At 40.1% G+C, this 12,041-nt stretch overlaps 1 protein-coding gene across 6 annotated transcripts in view; it reads left to right on the top strand.

Moving 5' to 3' along the window:
- Positions 1-12,041, top strand: part of Acvr1 (activin A receptor type 1) — a 132,697-nt gene that overhangs the window by 13,649 nt on the left and 107,007 nt on the right. The window contains exon 1 of one of the 6 annotated variants that reach the window (XM_087199050.1): positions 3,660-5,197. The exons of the other annotated variants lie outside the window; for them this stretch is intronic. The gene's annotated coding sequence lies outside the window, so the exon portion shown is untranslated. Of the gene's footprint in view, positions 1-3,659; positions 5,198-12,041 lie in introns of those variants that run through there. 6 annotated transcript variants of the gene reach the window in all.

The raw sequence follows: 12,041 nt of genomic DNA, 5'->3' as shown, positions 1-12,041 counted from the left end.
GGCATAGTAGATCTGGTACTAGTGTCTAATTATAATTATTGACACATTTTCAAATGCTCTTGTAAGTGTAATACATCACCCATGTTTTTGACACCTGTGACTGTATTAAACCTGCTAGAGTACTCTCTTCTCAAAGGTTTGTTTAAACTTAGAATTGTCAGAAGGAACCTCTGTAAAGTGGATGAACATAGACTTTGAGGTTAAATGGTGGTGCATATTCCATGGTATCTGTTGAGTTTTTAGTTTGTTCTGTGTTAATCAGAAGATTGTCTGAGTTTATTTTGCATTTCAAGAAACTTGGAAATTTTTATTAATTTTTTGTATAATATAAAAAAATGCGATGATTGCTATTGTTGTTTTGTGATTTGACTCTGCGGTGCTCACATAAATTTCACTCTTTTCTTGCTGAAGGTTCCCAGCCATTTAATTCCACATCAGTGGACTCAATATTACATGATAGTCTTCTTTGGAATCCCCCTGCCTCTGTCTCTCTTTCTGTCTTTCTCTCTCCCTCTCCCTGTCTTTCATTTATTTTCCTTTTGTTACTTTTCCTTTTTTTTGTTTAATTTTTTTTATTAGTACATGTTTGCAGTTCACACAGTTTACAATCATTTTGGGGAGTGGTTATGTGTACATATTACAGCTTGTTTCCCCTTCCCCTCCTGCCTCCCCCCCCTCCGGTTCCTCTCACTCCTTTTTCATACTTGTTAGTATTATTTGTCCTAGCTCATGTTATGGCATATAGTATTTACATTGATTGGAGTTGTTAGGATCCTGTACATGGGACATCTTTATTCCTCTCCCATTTTTTTTTTTTTTTTTTTTTTTTTTTGCAGTTTAGAGAATGGAACTTAGAGCCTTATAAATGCTAAGCAGGCACCCTCCCTTTATCCCCTATCCCAGCATTATTTTCTAAGTTTCTCACTCGGCATGATGGTGCATGTGTGTAATCCCAGCACTTGGTAGTCTGAGGCAGGAGGATTGCAGCAAGTTTGAGGCCAACCGAGGCTTCATAGTGAGTTTAAGGCCAGCCTGAATTACCCAGTGAGACCTGTCTCCAAAAAAAAAAAGTTTCCCTAGACACAGTATATGTATTACCTCCTTTTTTCTATATAGGTGTATTGAGTGGCTACTATATACCAGCCATAAAGGATGTAGACAAAAAAGTTGTTGGTAACCAGCCAGATGTGGTGGCACACACTTGTGCTGGGAGGCTGAGGCAGGAGGATTACCAGTTGGAGCATAGCCTGGGCTTATTTAGTGTCTTAGCAAGATCCTGTCTCAAAATGTAAAGTTGGAATGTACAGGTCTGTTTGAGACTGCATTAGAGGCCATCATCCCAGGGACGATGGGAATGATGATGTTCTTGTGAAGGTTGAGTTAGAAGTTATCAGGTGGCAAAATGGCCTTCCAAAAGCTTTTTTTTGGATTTGAACCCAAGGTCTTAACAATGAGCTACATCCCCAGTTCTTTGCTAAGTTTCCCAGGCTGGACAGGAATTTGAGATTCTCCTGCCTCAGCCTCCCAGAGTGCTGGGATTACAGACATGTACCACCACACCAGCCTCAGAAATATTTCTTGAAGCCTAATACATAAAATGCTCTACAAAAAGAGGCCTTCCTTTTGTTTGCTTCCCAAACTTCAGACACTTGTCCTTCTCTGTGTAGGGAGACCAGCTGTCCAGGTTAGCCTGGGTCTCAGGCATACCTGGGGTGTTGTGGGCACTCTTCCCATCTGCCATACACATGACTTCCTTTTCTTCTTCCTTTTTTTTTAAAATTTAGATGGGCAGAGCCTTTCCCCTGTTTTAGGCACATTCTAACAGAATGACCCAGACCCTTTGGCTTTCTTCTGTCTCCTTCATGAAGTTATGATTTAATTGGTCTGGGGTAAGGGGTAGAATTTTTAAAATGTCTGCAGGTTCTTCTAACGTGCACGAATATTGTTTCAAGCTATTACACCCGTGGAAATGCAGCCTTGGCACACTACTTAGGATTTATTTTAATATATAATAGGAAAGCATTAACCATTAAAAAGCAGTGTCAGAACACCACTTAGCAGTGAGTTGGAGGCCTCCAGTGGTCCACGTCCCACACTTTGGGAGACCTTGGGGAAACAACGGTCTAGAGATGAGGAGGCCAAGTGTGGGCAGAGAGGATGATGAGGATTTTAAGGCTGCATGGGAGGTCGCGCTGAGAGATGGATCCAGTCTGTAGGGTAGGGTTAGGTGGAGGGTGAGATCTTTGATGGCTGTCTGGGGGTGGATGGTGATCATGTGATAGAAGGAGGAGGAGTGGGAGTGCTAGAAGGTGACAAGCTCACTTTGACAAGTCTGTTTTAGGGACGTTGGAGTGGCCAGAGGAACTGTTGAGTGGGTATTCAGAACAAAAGAATGGCACAGAGGAAGGGGCCAGGCTGGTCCCGGTGACAGTGAAGTTCAAGAGGGGATCAGATTATATGGGGAAAAGGGGAGAGGATGGACCTGAGCCCTGGGCCCAGGGCTGAGTGCCTGAAGAAGGATCTAAGAGTGAGAAACAGAACGGGGCGGGGGGGGGGGCGGTGTCCTGCTACCTGAGCAGGAAGGGACGGCTCCTGGTGCTACTCTGAAACACATGGGCAAGTACTGAAGGGCCAGTTGGTGTTGGTTGTTTAGGGTGTCGTTAGTACTGCTTGTGTAAATTCAGTGTGAGGGAGGAAACTAGATTATAGTGGGCTTCACAAGTTTTAGTGGAAAATGCCTGGGATGGTATGGGACCTTAAGAACTTAATCTGGTTTTTTTTTGTTGTCGTTGTTGAGGTAGTCATCTCTGGTTATTCATGGAGGTTCTTTGAACAAGGAATAAAGATTACAAGAATATTCAGTGTTCATAGAATTGCCAGAGCCCTATGGGGCTCCATAAAATGGCTTTGCTTTCTAACATAGCCACTCACCTTTGCTCCACTTCTTCTCCAGAGCATCCCTTGTTATTCCCTTGGCACAACAATCTTAATGTCTGAATGTATATGCTTATAAATGTCATTAAGGATTCTTTTCATGGTGATGGTAAAGCAGCATGTGATTAAGATTCAACCTTTCTTCCTATGCGGCTCAGGTTTGTGGAGAGCTTTTTCATTTACCAAAGCAGTACCACATCTTAAGTAATCTCTGAAAACACCCTGTGCAGGAGGCAGGGTAGAAAGTGGAGGTTTTCCACTTCACAGGGAAATAAAGCCCTGGACTTAAAATATATTAAGGAAGTCTTGCTAATGATTAATGATTTAATGACAGGTCCAGGATGGAATTATTTGGGGGAGCTATCTCCGGTTTTTAAAAAAAATTTAGTTTATAAATTCCTTGAAGGCAAACATCACACATTCACTGTAAATTGCTTATTGACTCATTCATTCATGACTGCCTGGAGACCTTGGGTGATAGTGAAAATGGGTAGATGGGCCCCTGGCCCAAGCTTCCCATTCACAAGAAGTTTCACATCTTGACCTTGTCTTTGAATGGTAGAGTCCCAAAAATATACCAACAGGATGGAAGAAGGCATCACAGATCGTAGAACTTTAACCTTGTGTTTCTTAACTGGATAATAGCGTAAGATCAGCCCAAAAGTATTGTCTGGCATGTTTTGTGAATATTGAAATCATATACAATTTTTATTATTCTGTTTTGGCTTTCTTTATTCAGATGGTTTTTAACTTGCCAAGAGGTTACATCCCAGTAAATCCATCATAAGTTGAAAATATCTTAAGTGGAAAATGCATTAATGCACATAGTGAACATCACAGTTCAGCCAACAGTACTTGTAGAGAATCAGTTGTTTACCCCATGATCAAGTAGCTCTCTGGGAGCTGCAGTTGCTACCGTTACCCAACATCATACTGTGTATCATCAGTCTGGGAAAAGATCAAAATTCACAGTTCTAAGTGTGGGTCTACTGAATGTATATGACTTTTGCACCATCAAAAAGTAAAGAGTTGTCAGTTGAACCATTGTAAATTGGAGACTGTCTGTATTTTATTACCATAAATCATCTACAGTGGAGGACCCCAAGCTTCTCTGGACTTTAGAGGGACCCCTGTCAGTATGAAATTCTCTAACTACCTGTGGGAATGCCATGAAGGTGAATCAGCCCCGCATACAAAGCTCACAGTCTGGGAAAGCTGATTTTTTTTTTTTTGGTACTGGGGATCGAACTTGGGACCTTTTGCTTTTGAAGCAGACTGTGGAACCACTGAGCTAAATCCCTGGCAAAGCTGATTTTGTTTCATAGCTCTTTGTGGGACACACAGTGGGCACTCTACAGAAACTTACACTGAATCGAAGGAGTTGTAATTTTGTTATGCATTATCCATTTTATTATAATGGGCTATTGTCAAGTTTTTATTTTTGTTTTTCACTGATCTTTCTTGTATGTTATTAAAGGTACAGTATTAGGATTTGGGGGAGGGAATGATGAAAGAGAATAAAGAAATGGAATCAGCAAGTTTTAGGATGAGAGAGGAGAGGTTTTGAATGAGCAGTGAACAGTTCAAAGCAGAAAGGAGTCACTCAGGAGGAGCTGGAAATATATGGAGGTATTTTAAAAGAGCACACCAAAGGGAAAAAGCATGAGATGGGAGTAATTCAGATCTGATGATATCTTAGAGAGGAACACTGAAGGCTTTTTCAACCTTAATTATAGCCACAGGACAAAAGCACATTATAACACTCTTTTTTTCCGACCTCTACTAAGGGCTGTAGGGTATAATCTCTTTTGTAGAGTCATGTCTAAGAATCTGTACTTCAGTCTACATTCAAATTTATTTTTTATTTCTTGAGGGTCATAGGTTGAGGAAGAAATTTGTTTCCTTTCCTTGGGTTTATATTAAAATTTTAGGCTACTGGTTTATTATGAAGGAAGGAACATTTTAGTCATCAAAGACGTTGAGGCGGATGAGTTAATGTTTGGTCATCAGAAAAAGTACCATTAGGAGGTTGTTTCTTTTGGGAGGAGAAAAGGGCAAAATATGAGTCAGACAAAACATAAGTTATTTCCCTCCGCTGGATACAGATATTCTCCGGTTGAAGGACTAGGGACCCCACGAGGGTGCTTAGCCGGTAGTTACCGCTGGCATTTGTAGCCCTCTTTACCATTTATTAAGCCCTTCCCCAAGATCACCCACGATGGCTCTGTGCATGAAGTCGGCGCATCTGCAGAATGGTCCACATGTAAGTTGCTCACCTGGGAAAGGTGCTTCAGTCAATTTAAAACCTAAAGGTGCATCTGTGATGCTGACGGACAGTTTTCTACTTTGTGAAGGGCCCATCAGGTGTTACTGGCCTTTATGAAAAGTGTTAAAAGGTGGTAAACTAGTCTATAACCTTGGGAAAGTGTAAAATTTGTTTCATGGGTAAAGACAGGCAGTCTTCTGTGCAATTTGTCTTTGCCAGTTCTGTGGAAAATGCCATTGTTTTCTCTTTGCATCTCTGATCTTGATCCCTCCATGATTTCTGTGTATGTTCCATTTTGCTGGGCATTGAAATAATCACCAAATTTGTGTGCAAATCAAGGAATATAACTAACTGGAAATACGCCTGTGAGAGAGTGATGGGGATGAAATGTTACAAATAAAAAATTGCCTCAGTCATCTCTTTTTTAAAAAGCCTTTTGGGGTCTAATTTGATTCATGTGTGTGTGTGTGTGTGTGTGCGTGTGTGTACACAAGTATGTTTGTGTTTGAATACTAACTGTGTTAGGCTGTGTGCCGATATGTGATGGAAACATGGGGTGCTATTCCTGGCTTCAGAGAATTCACAGCTTAGTGAGGGACACACCTGAATCAGAGGTTGCGTTACAGTTTGGCAAGTGCGGAAGGTGTGTATATCATGTGCCCAAAGCCCAGGGTTGGAATGCCTAGCCTGCTTTGGAGAAAAGGTGTAACTCAGGAAGGAGTTGAGTATGGACTTTGGAGTAGGTGGACATTCGCCTGGTGATGTAAGGAAGGGTATTCTAGCATAGGGAGCATTCTGCGGAAAGGTGGGGTGTAAGGAAATGGTGCGTGCTGTAACTGCAGCGGTTTAGTTGATGTGGCCTCAGGGTGGAGAGGCTGAGGGAGGATGTATCCAAAGACTATTTACTAAGTGCTGAACAATTCAGACCTTATTCCAAACTATGCTAGCTTTTGGGAAATTTTAAGCAGGAAAGTGACCAATTAGATTTGCATTTTTGAATAATCACTACTAGCAGTTTTGAGGATGATCTTTAAAATTTCATGTATCTGTCTGTGCTATGGATTAAATTGTGTCCTTCCTCAATTCATATGTTGAAACCCGAATGCTCACTGTGATGGCGCTAGAAGATGGGGCCTTTGGGAGTTCTGTAGGGCATAGGTTTTCGATAAGGTTATGAAGGTGGGACCACCATGATGGAGTTACCGGCTAGGAAGAAGAGATACCTGGGAGCTTGCTGTTCCTTTCACCCTGTGAGGACACAGAAGGAAGGCAGCCTTGTGCAGGCCAGGGAGAGAGCTCTTACCAGAGCATGAACTTGTGATACCCAGACATCCAGCTTTCAGAAATATCAGAAAATTAATTTCTGTTGTTTTGTGATTATAGTAGTCTTCCCTTATCCATTGGGTAAGAAGAAATCTTTCCATGAAATTGTCAAGGAGGAAAAAGAAATGTATGCTAGTTTTGTTGTCGTACTTTTTTCAGACTAAAAAAATTATGACAATAGTGCTTGATAAGTGCTTAGTGAAGATGGAAAAAAATCATTCACTGTGGGGGGTGGATATGAACAGAAAATGTGTTCCGACTGACAGCAGCTTGTTATTCAAGAAGACCTATAGGTCTATAGAAAACAGCAAAGTGTAAATAGGCTTTGGTTCTATCTGTGTGTTCTGGCATCAGGCAGAGATCTTGGAACATATTGCCTCATGGATAGGGCGGATTGGTCCTTTTACCTTAGACCAGTGGTGGCGAACCTGTGACACCCGTGCTGCAGCAGGCTGTTTGTTACCATTGAAAGCTCTGAAAGGTTCGCCTCACTGCCTTAGCCCTTCTGACTTGTTCTCTTTATTGGCTCTTTCCCTTGAGGTTAGAAATAGGCCCAATTAAAATGTTTTAAGCCTTATACCTTTCATAAGCCATTTCCTGAGGAAGCATTGCAGAAAATGAGTCCACATTCATTGGTTTGTCTCTTCTGCTTCTAGTTTTAAAAACACAACATTTAGGCTGGGGATTTAGCTGAGTGGTTCTACTGCCTGCCTTGCAAGTGCAAGGGCATGAGTTCGATCCCTGGTACCAAACAAAACAAAACAACATTTTATGTTTCCCAGTATTCCTTTGAAATGTCTCCCCTTCATTAAAGTTTCTGAAGTCCCTACCAAATGCCAGGTAGGGACGAGATGCATGTGAGTGTCTCAGGTGTTTGTGGCTTACTCAGTGGCTCCTTGGTAGTGTCACAAAGTTGGGAAGAACATTAAGTTCATCCATTTAGTGTCTATAGTTTGTCTGTGTTACACTTTCTGAATCCTTAGCCTTCATTCAAATCCTGTAAAGTTAGGGGATGCAGAATCTGCTAAGATTCTACTCTGCCGTCAGACAACACTTGATGTCAGAGGGGTTTTATTCTGAATCTATAATAAATGCAACCTCTGTTTTATTCTTTGCTTACAGGGTAGCTTCTCTTTTCAGCTACACAGCATAGAGTATCATACTATTTTTACATGAGACCTAATATTCCTTTTTCTAAGTGGAATATCTTCAGAGCTTCCAAATGATCAGTCACTGCATTCCCCATCTCCTTCATGTTTTAGTTTGATTGAAACTCTTTAAAAATTGGTATTAATAACTAATTGCAATGTTTCTGATTAGTTTTCTGTACTCTTTTTTTTTTTTAAACTTCCATGCTTGTTTTATGCACCCTGAACTGCTATATTTTAGAGGGCTGTGAGTTACCTACCCATGGAAATCGTAAAGTGTTCTCCCAGGATGCTGTGCTGGGTCCCTCCTCCCTCACCCTCTACTCGTCTGTTCATGCCCTTTTCTTTTATTCCTTTACTATATGTCAGACTTTAAATTTGCATTCATCATTTTTTCAGGTTCTTCCCTTAGCAATAGACTGCTCTTTTGGATTCCATTTCCATCATTGTAGGGACAATATTAATTTTTTCAAACAGCGCCTCTTGTGCAGAAACCTGACAGATGCATCTCTTTAACTTTTTGTCCATGTGGACCATAGGTATTTCATAAGAGGCTTTGTCAAGTGCTTTGCCAAAATCTAGATATATATGCTCCTTTGAACTCTCAGCTTAGGAGATCTCAGCTTAAGAGTTTCCTTGAACTCTTAGCTTTCTCCTTGAAAAAGGAAACTGGGTTAATCTCGTATGACTTGCTCTCACTATTGGGGTTCCCAGGTATTACCTCTTTTTAAGTATTTAAAATCCATTCCCAAATCTTGCCTAGGATTTTGTTCTGTGTCTGTTGGGACAGTTAGATTCTTTTCTGATTTTAATTTTTCTGAAGCATCTAGTGATTATTGGATTCTTTCAAATGGTTCTCTGGTGAGTTCCTTTTTCTCAAAATTTGAAATTTTCCAAGGTTGCATTTCCTCTCTTTTTCAGCCTCCATCCTCTAAGACTCTCTGGATTTTCACTGTTCAGTAACATAGCCGCTAGCCACAAGCAACATAGAGATGTTACTGGCTCTAATGAATCTACTGACTTCAAGTTGAAAGCCAGAGCAGGAAACTCTGACACGTGGAGTAGAAGGTTAAGGTCGACTATTCTGGGAATTGAGAGAAGAGCATAAAGGAGAAAAGTGGGTATGATTTAACAAGTTAGACTTGCTAGCTGCTATGGCCACATTGTATGTGTATGTTCATGGACCTGTCTTCTGCTAACAATGAGTCATTCTTGCAAGTAAAGTAAATATTAATACATTATGTGTAGAGTATTTTTTTATAACATCCTATGAGTAGTTGTGTGCCAAGAGATAATGAGTTTTGGAAGCAAAATAAGTCCTTAAATTGGCAGTTCTGACACGTGATTCTGTGTAGTGCTGCTAACCTTGCTGGGTTATTTGAATGCTATGCATTCACAATATTTGCATAGTTTTGTATAAGCTACAATTTTTTGGTGAATAGTACTAAACTTAGTATTTCTTATTAAATAACTTAAAAATATTCAAAATAGTGAGTAAAGAATATTGGAATTATTTAAAAAAATAATTTATGATTATAAGAATTCCTAATAATTCCAATTTCTTATTTCCAAATCCTGAGGATTGCTATATGTAGGGGATTTGAAAAGAATAATCCATAGTGCTGGTCCTAAAAACTATTTGTTCCTTATCTATAATGCAATAAATAAAGAACTTGAGACTGTTATGGCAGTTTGACATGGTCATAACTGAACTTGTGATTGGTGCGTTTAACTGAATGAATAGGGTGCTTTACAAAAGCATTGGTTGTTAGCTGGGCTCATGCCAGTTCCTCTACTTGGGAGAATGAGGCAGGAGGATTACAGGTACAAAGCTAACCTGGGCAATTTAGTGAGACCCTGAAAGAAAAATTGTAAAGATCACCTGGGGTTATATTTTAGCACTCCCTTGATGTACCACACACACACACACACACACACACACACACACACACACACCCATTATGGATGGTAAGGTTAGTTGGAAACATGGTAGTCAAGGTGAGAAATAGAAATTGTTTGGATTCTGCTTGGAGTATGAGAAGACCCTGGAGGGAATCAGCATACACTGAAGGTAAAGTTAGTGGGATTTGTTACAGATTTAGATGCTATATTATTCTAGGTTATTTATTTCCCTCTAATGTTTCATTTGTGAAATGTGTATAGTTATGAGAGCCATACTCAGGCTTATTGTATCTATGTCAAAAGTTTCTTTGAGCTTGTTGGAAATCCCCCCTACACATTGTTGCTAATATAATTTTCCATGACAGCCATTTTATTATGTTCACTGTTTCGTGAGTCAGGTTGGAACATGCACAGTAGAGACAGCTTGTCTGTTCCACAATGTCTGGAGCCTCAGCTGGGAATACTTGAAGGTTGAATACTTGAACATGGATGCTGGATTCTCCTGAAGGCTCATTCATGGGTGTCTGGTTGGTTTCTAGCTCAGCTGGGGCTCTCAGCTGAGACACCCACTTGGGGTCTCTGTATGAGCTATTTTGAGAACTCAGAACATAGCAACTTAGTTCCAAGAGCAAGGGTCTTAAGAGACAGGAAGTGTGGAAGCTGCTAGTTTTTTAAGACCTGGTCCTAGCTGGGCACGGTGATGCATGTGTGTAATCTCACACTGTGGGAGGCAGGAAGATTGTAAGTTCCAGCCCAGCCGGGGCAGTTGAGTGACTTAGTGAGGCCCTGTATCAAAATAAAAAAGAAAAGGGCTGAGGATATAGGTTATTCTGAGGGCTCTAGGTGCAGTCTCCATGTTGGAGGGGAAGAAAAAAAAAAAAGACCTGGTCCTGAAAACTATTACTGTGTTTCTTCCACCACATTCTGTGCGGCAAGCTGTCATAGAGCCTGAATTCAAGGGGCTGGAATATGTATAGATCTGACTTCTTGGCAGAAAGAGAGTCAGAGAATTTGGGGGTCATATTTTAAACTGCCACTGCCTACTGTTCACCAGGTTTACTGCACTCTTCTGTGACCAAGTCCTTTTGTATGTTATCACTGTTTCCCTCCACTCCCTCCCCAGTTCAAATGCCATCTCTTGCCTTATACAGCTTTTGTCATATTTCCTCTCCTGGCTAAATCAGTTTGTCCCTCTTCTGTGTCTCATAGCATCGGTGTATGTAATTTTTGCAGTTATTTTCAGTCTTTTTCTTTCTTGGTAGATTATAAACTTTTTTAAAAGTAAGGACCATGTCTTGTTTTCCTCTGGATACTAGCAGACAGATTTCTTCAATTGAACATAGGATACCAAATTGGGCCTCAAATTTGGGACCCAGAAGGATTGGGAATTAGTAGTGGTTAAGTAGAAAATTGTAATGAGCAAATTAAAAACTTTCCCTGTAATACTAACTGTTTTTGACTTTGTGTTTTACAGCTTTAAAAAATTGGCTCTATTCTGTAAAGTAAAACTTCTAACACCTGCCCGCCCAGCCATAAAATTAGATGAGGGTAGCTTTTTTGATGTTACCAACTTTTCAAGCCCAGCTCAATCCTTGACCCTCAAGTCTTAGTGTTTTTGTAAACTGTTGGTCTCCATCTATTACTGGGTCAAGTTAGCAAATTAGACCCAAGATTGAAATAAAAGGAAGTAGAAATTTTGAATAAAACCTTATGTGCTGTAAGAATAAAAATTGTTTCATGAAATTTTCAGTTTCACTTATATATGCACGTGTGTAATGAGTTAAAATGTAGAATGCATTTTCTATGTTAGAGATCAAAAATTGACGAAAAGCACTCTCTTGTGTACCCCCCTTGTACACGCTTGATCTTCTGGTACATTTCTTTTGTTTTTGTTTCTTAGCTTGTTCCTTTTGAAGTTCTTCCTAAGGGCTTATCTATAGATCCCTTCTGGGGACCATATGTACATGTTTTTATGCTCAATCTTTTTTTCATCCATCCGGCCTTTTCTTTTTAAAAATAATAAACCTCAGTTTCCCAGTGTGACATATGTTGCTTTTCTTTTCTCTTTTGGAGAGTTTGAATCCATTCTCCTGCACACAAGGAGGTGGGATCAGCTTCTTCTTCTTTTTGTGTGTTTATTAAGGTACACCACTTATGTAGTAAATTGCTAAATCCTGAGTATACAGCTCAAAGAATGTTTGCCTTTTATTAACCAATATAAGCATCATCACAGATGAATATGCTGTATACAGACATTTTTGCCACCTCAGAGGGAAAAAGCTTATCCTTCAGTCCTTTCTTGGACAAGATAATCATGTGAGTAAATTAGTAGATTCTCTTTGACTGCCTTGTATAGCGTATATAGCACAGTATTCTCTCCTTAGCTATAGTTTCCCTTTCTGAAATTTCAATTACTGGTGGTTAACCTCAGTCTGAAAATATTGCGTGGAAAATTCCAGAAATAAACA

The sequence above is a fragment of the Heterocephalus glaber genome, unplaced genomic scaffold (genome assembly GCF_053883595.1).
Source record: "Heterocephalus glaber isolate CG9 unplaced genomic scaffold, H.glaber_assembly_v1.0 deba00000347, whole genome shotgun sequence".
Taxonomy (NCBI): Eukaryota; Metazoa; Chordata; class Mammalia; order Rodentia; family Bathyergidae; genus Heterocephalus; species Heterocephalus glaber.
Note: the sequence above shows the minus strand (reverse complement) of the source record. Positions and strands in the feature narration are given on the sequence as shown.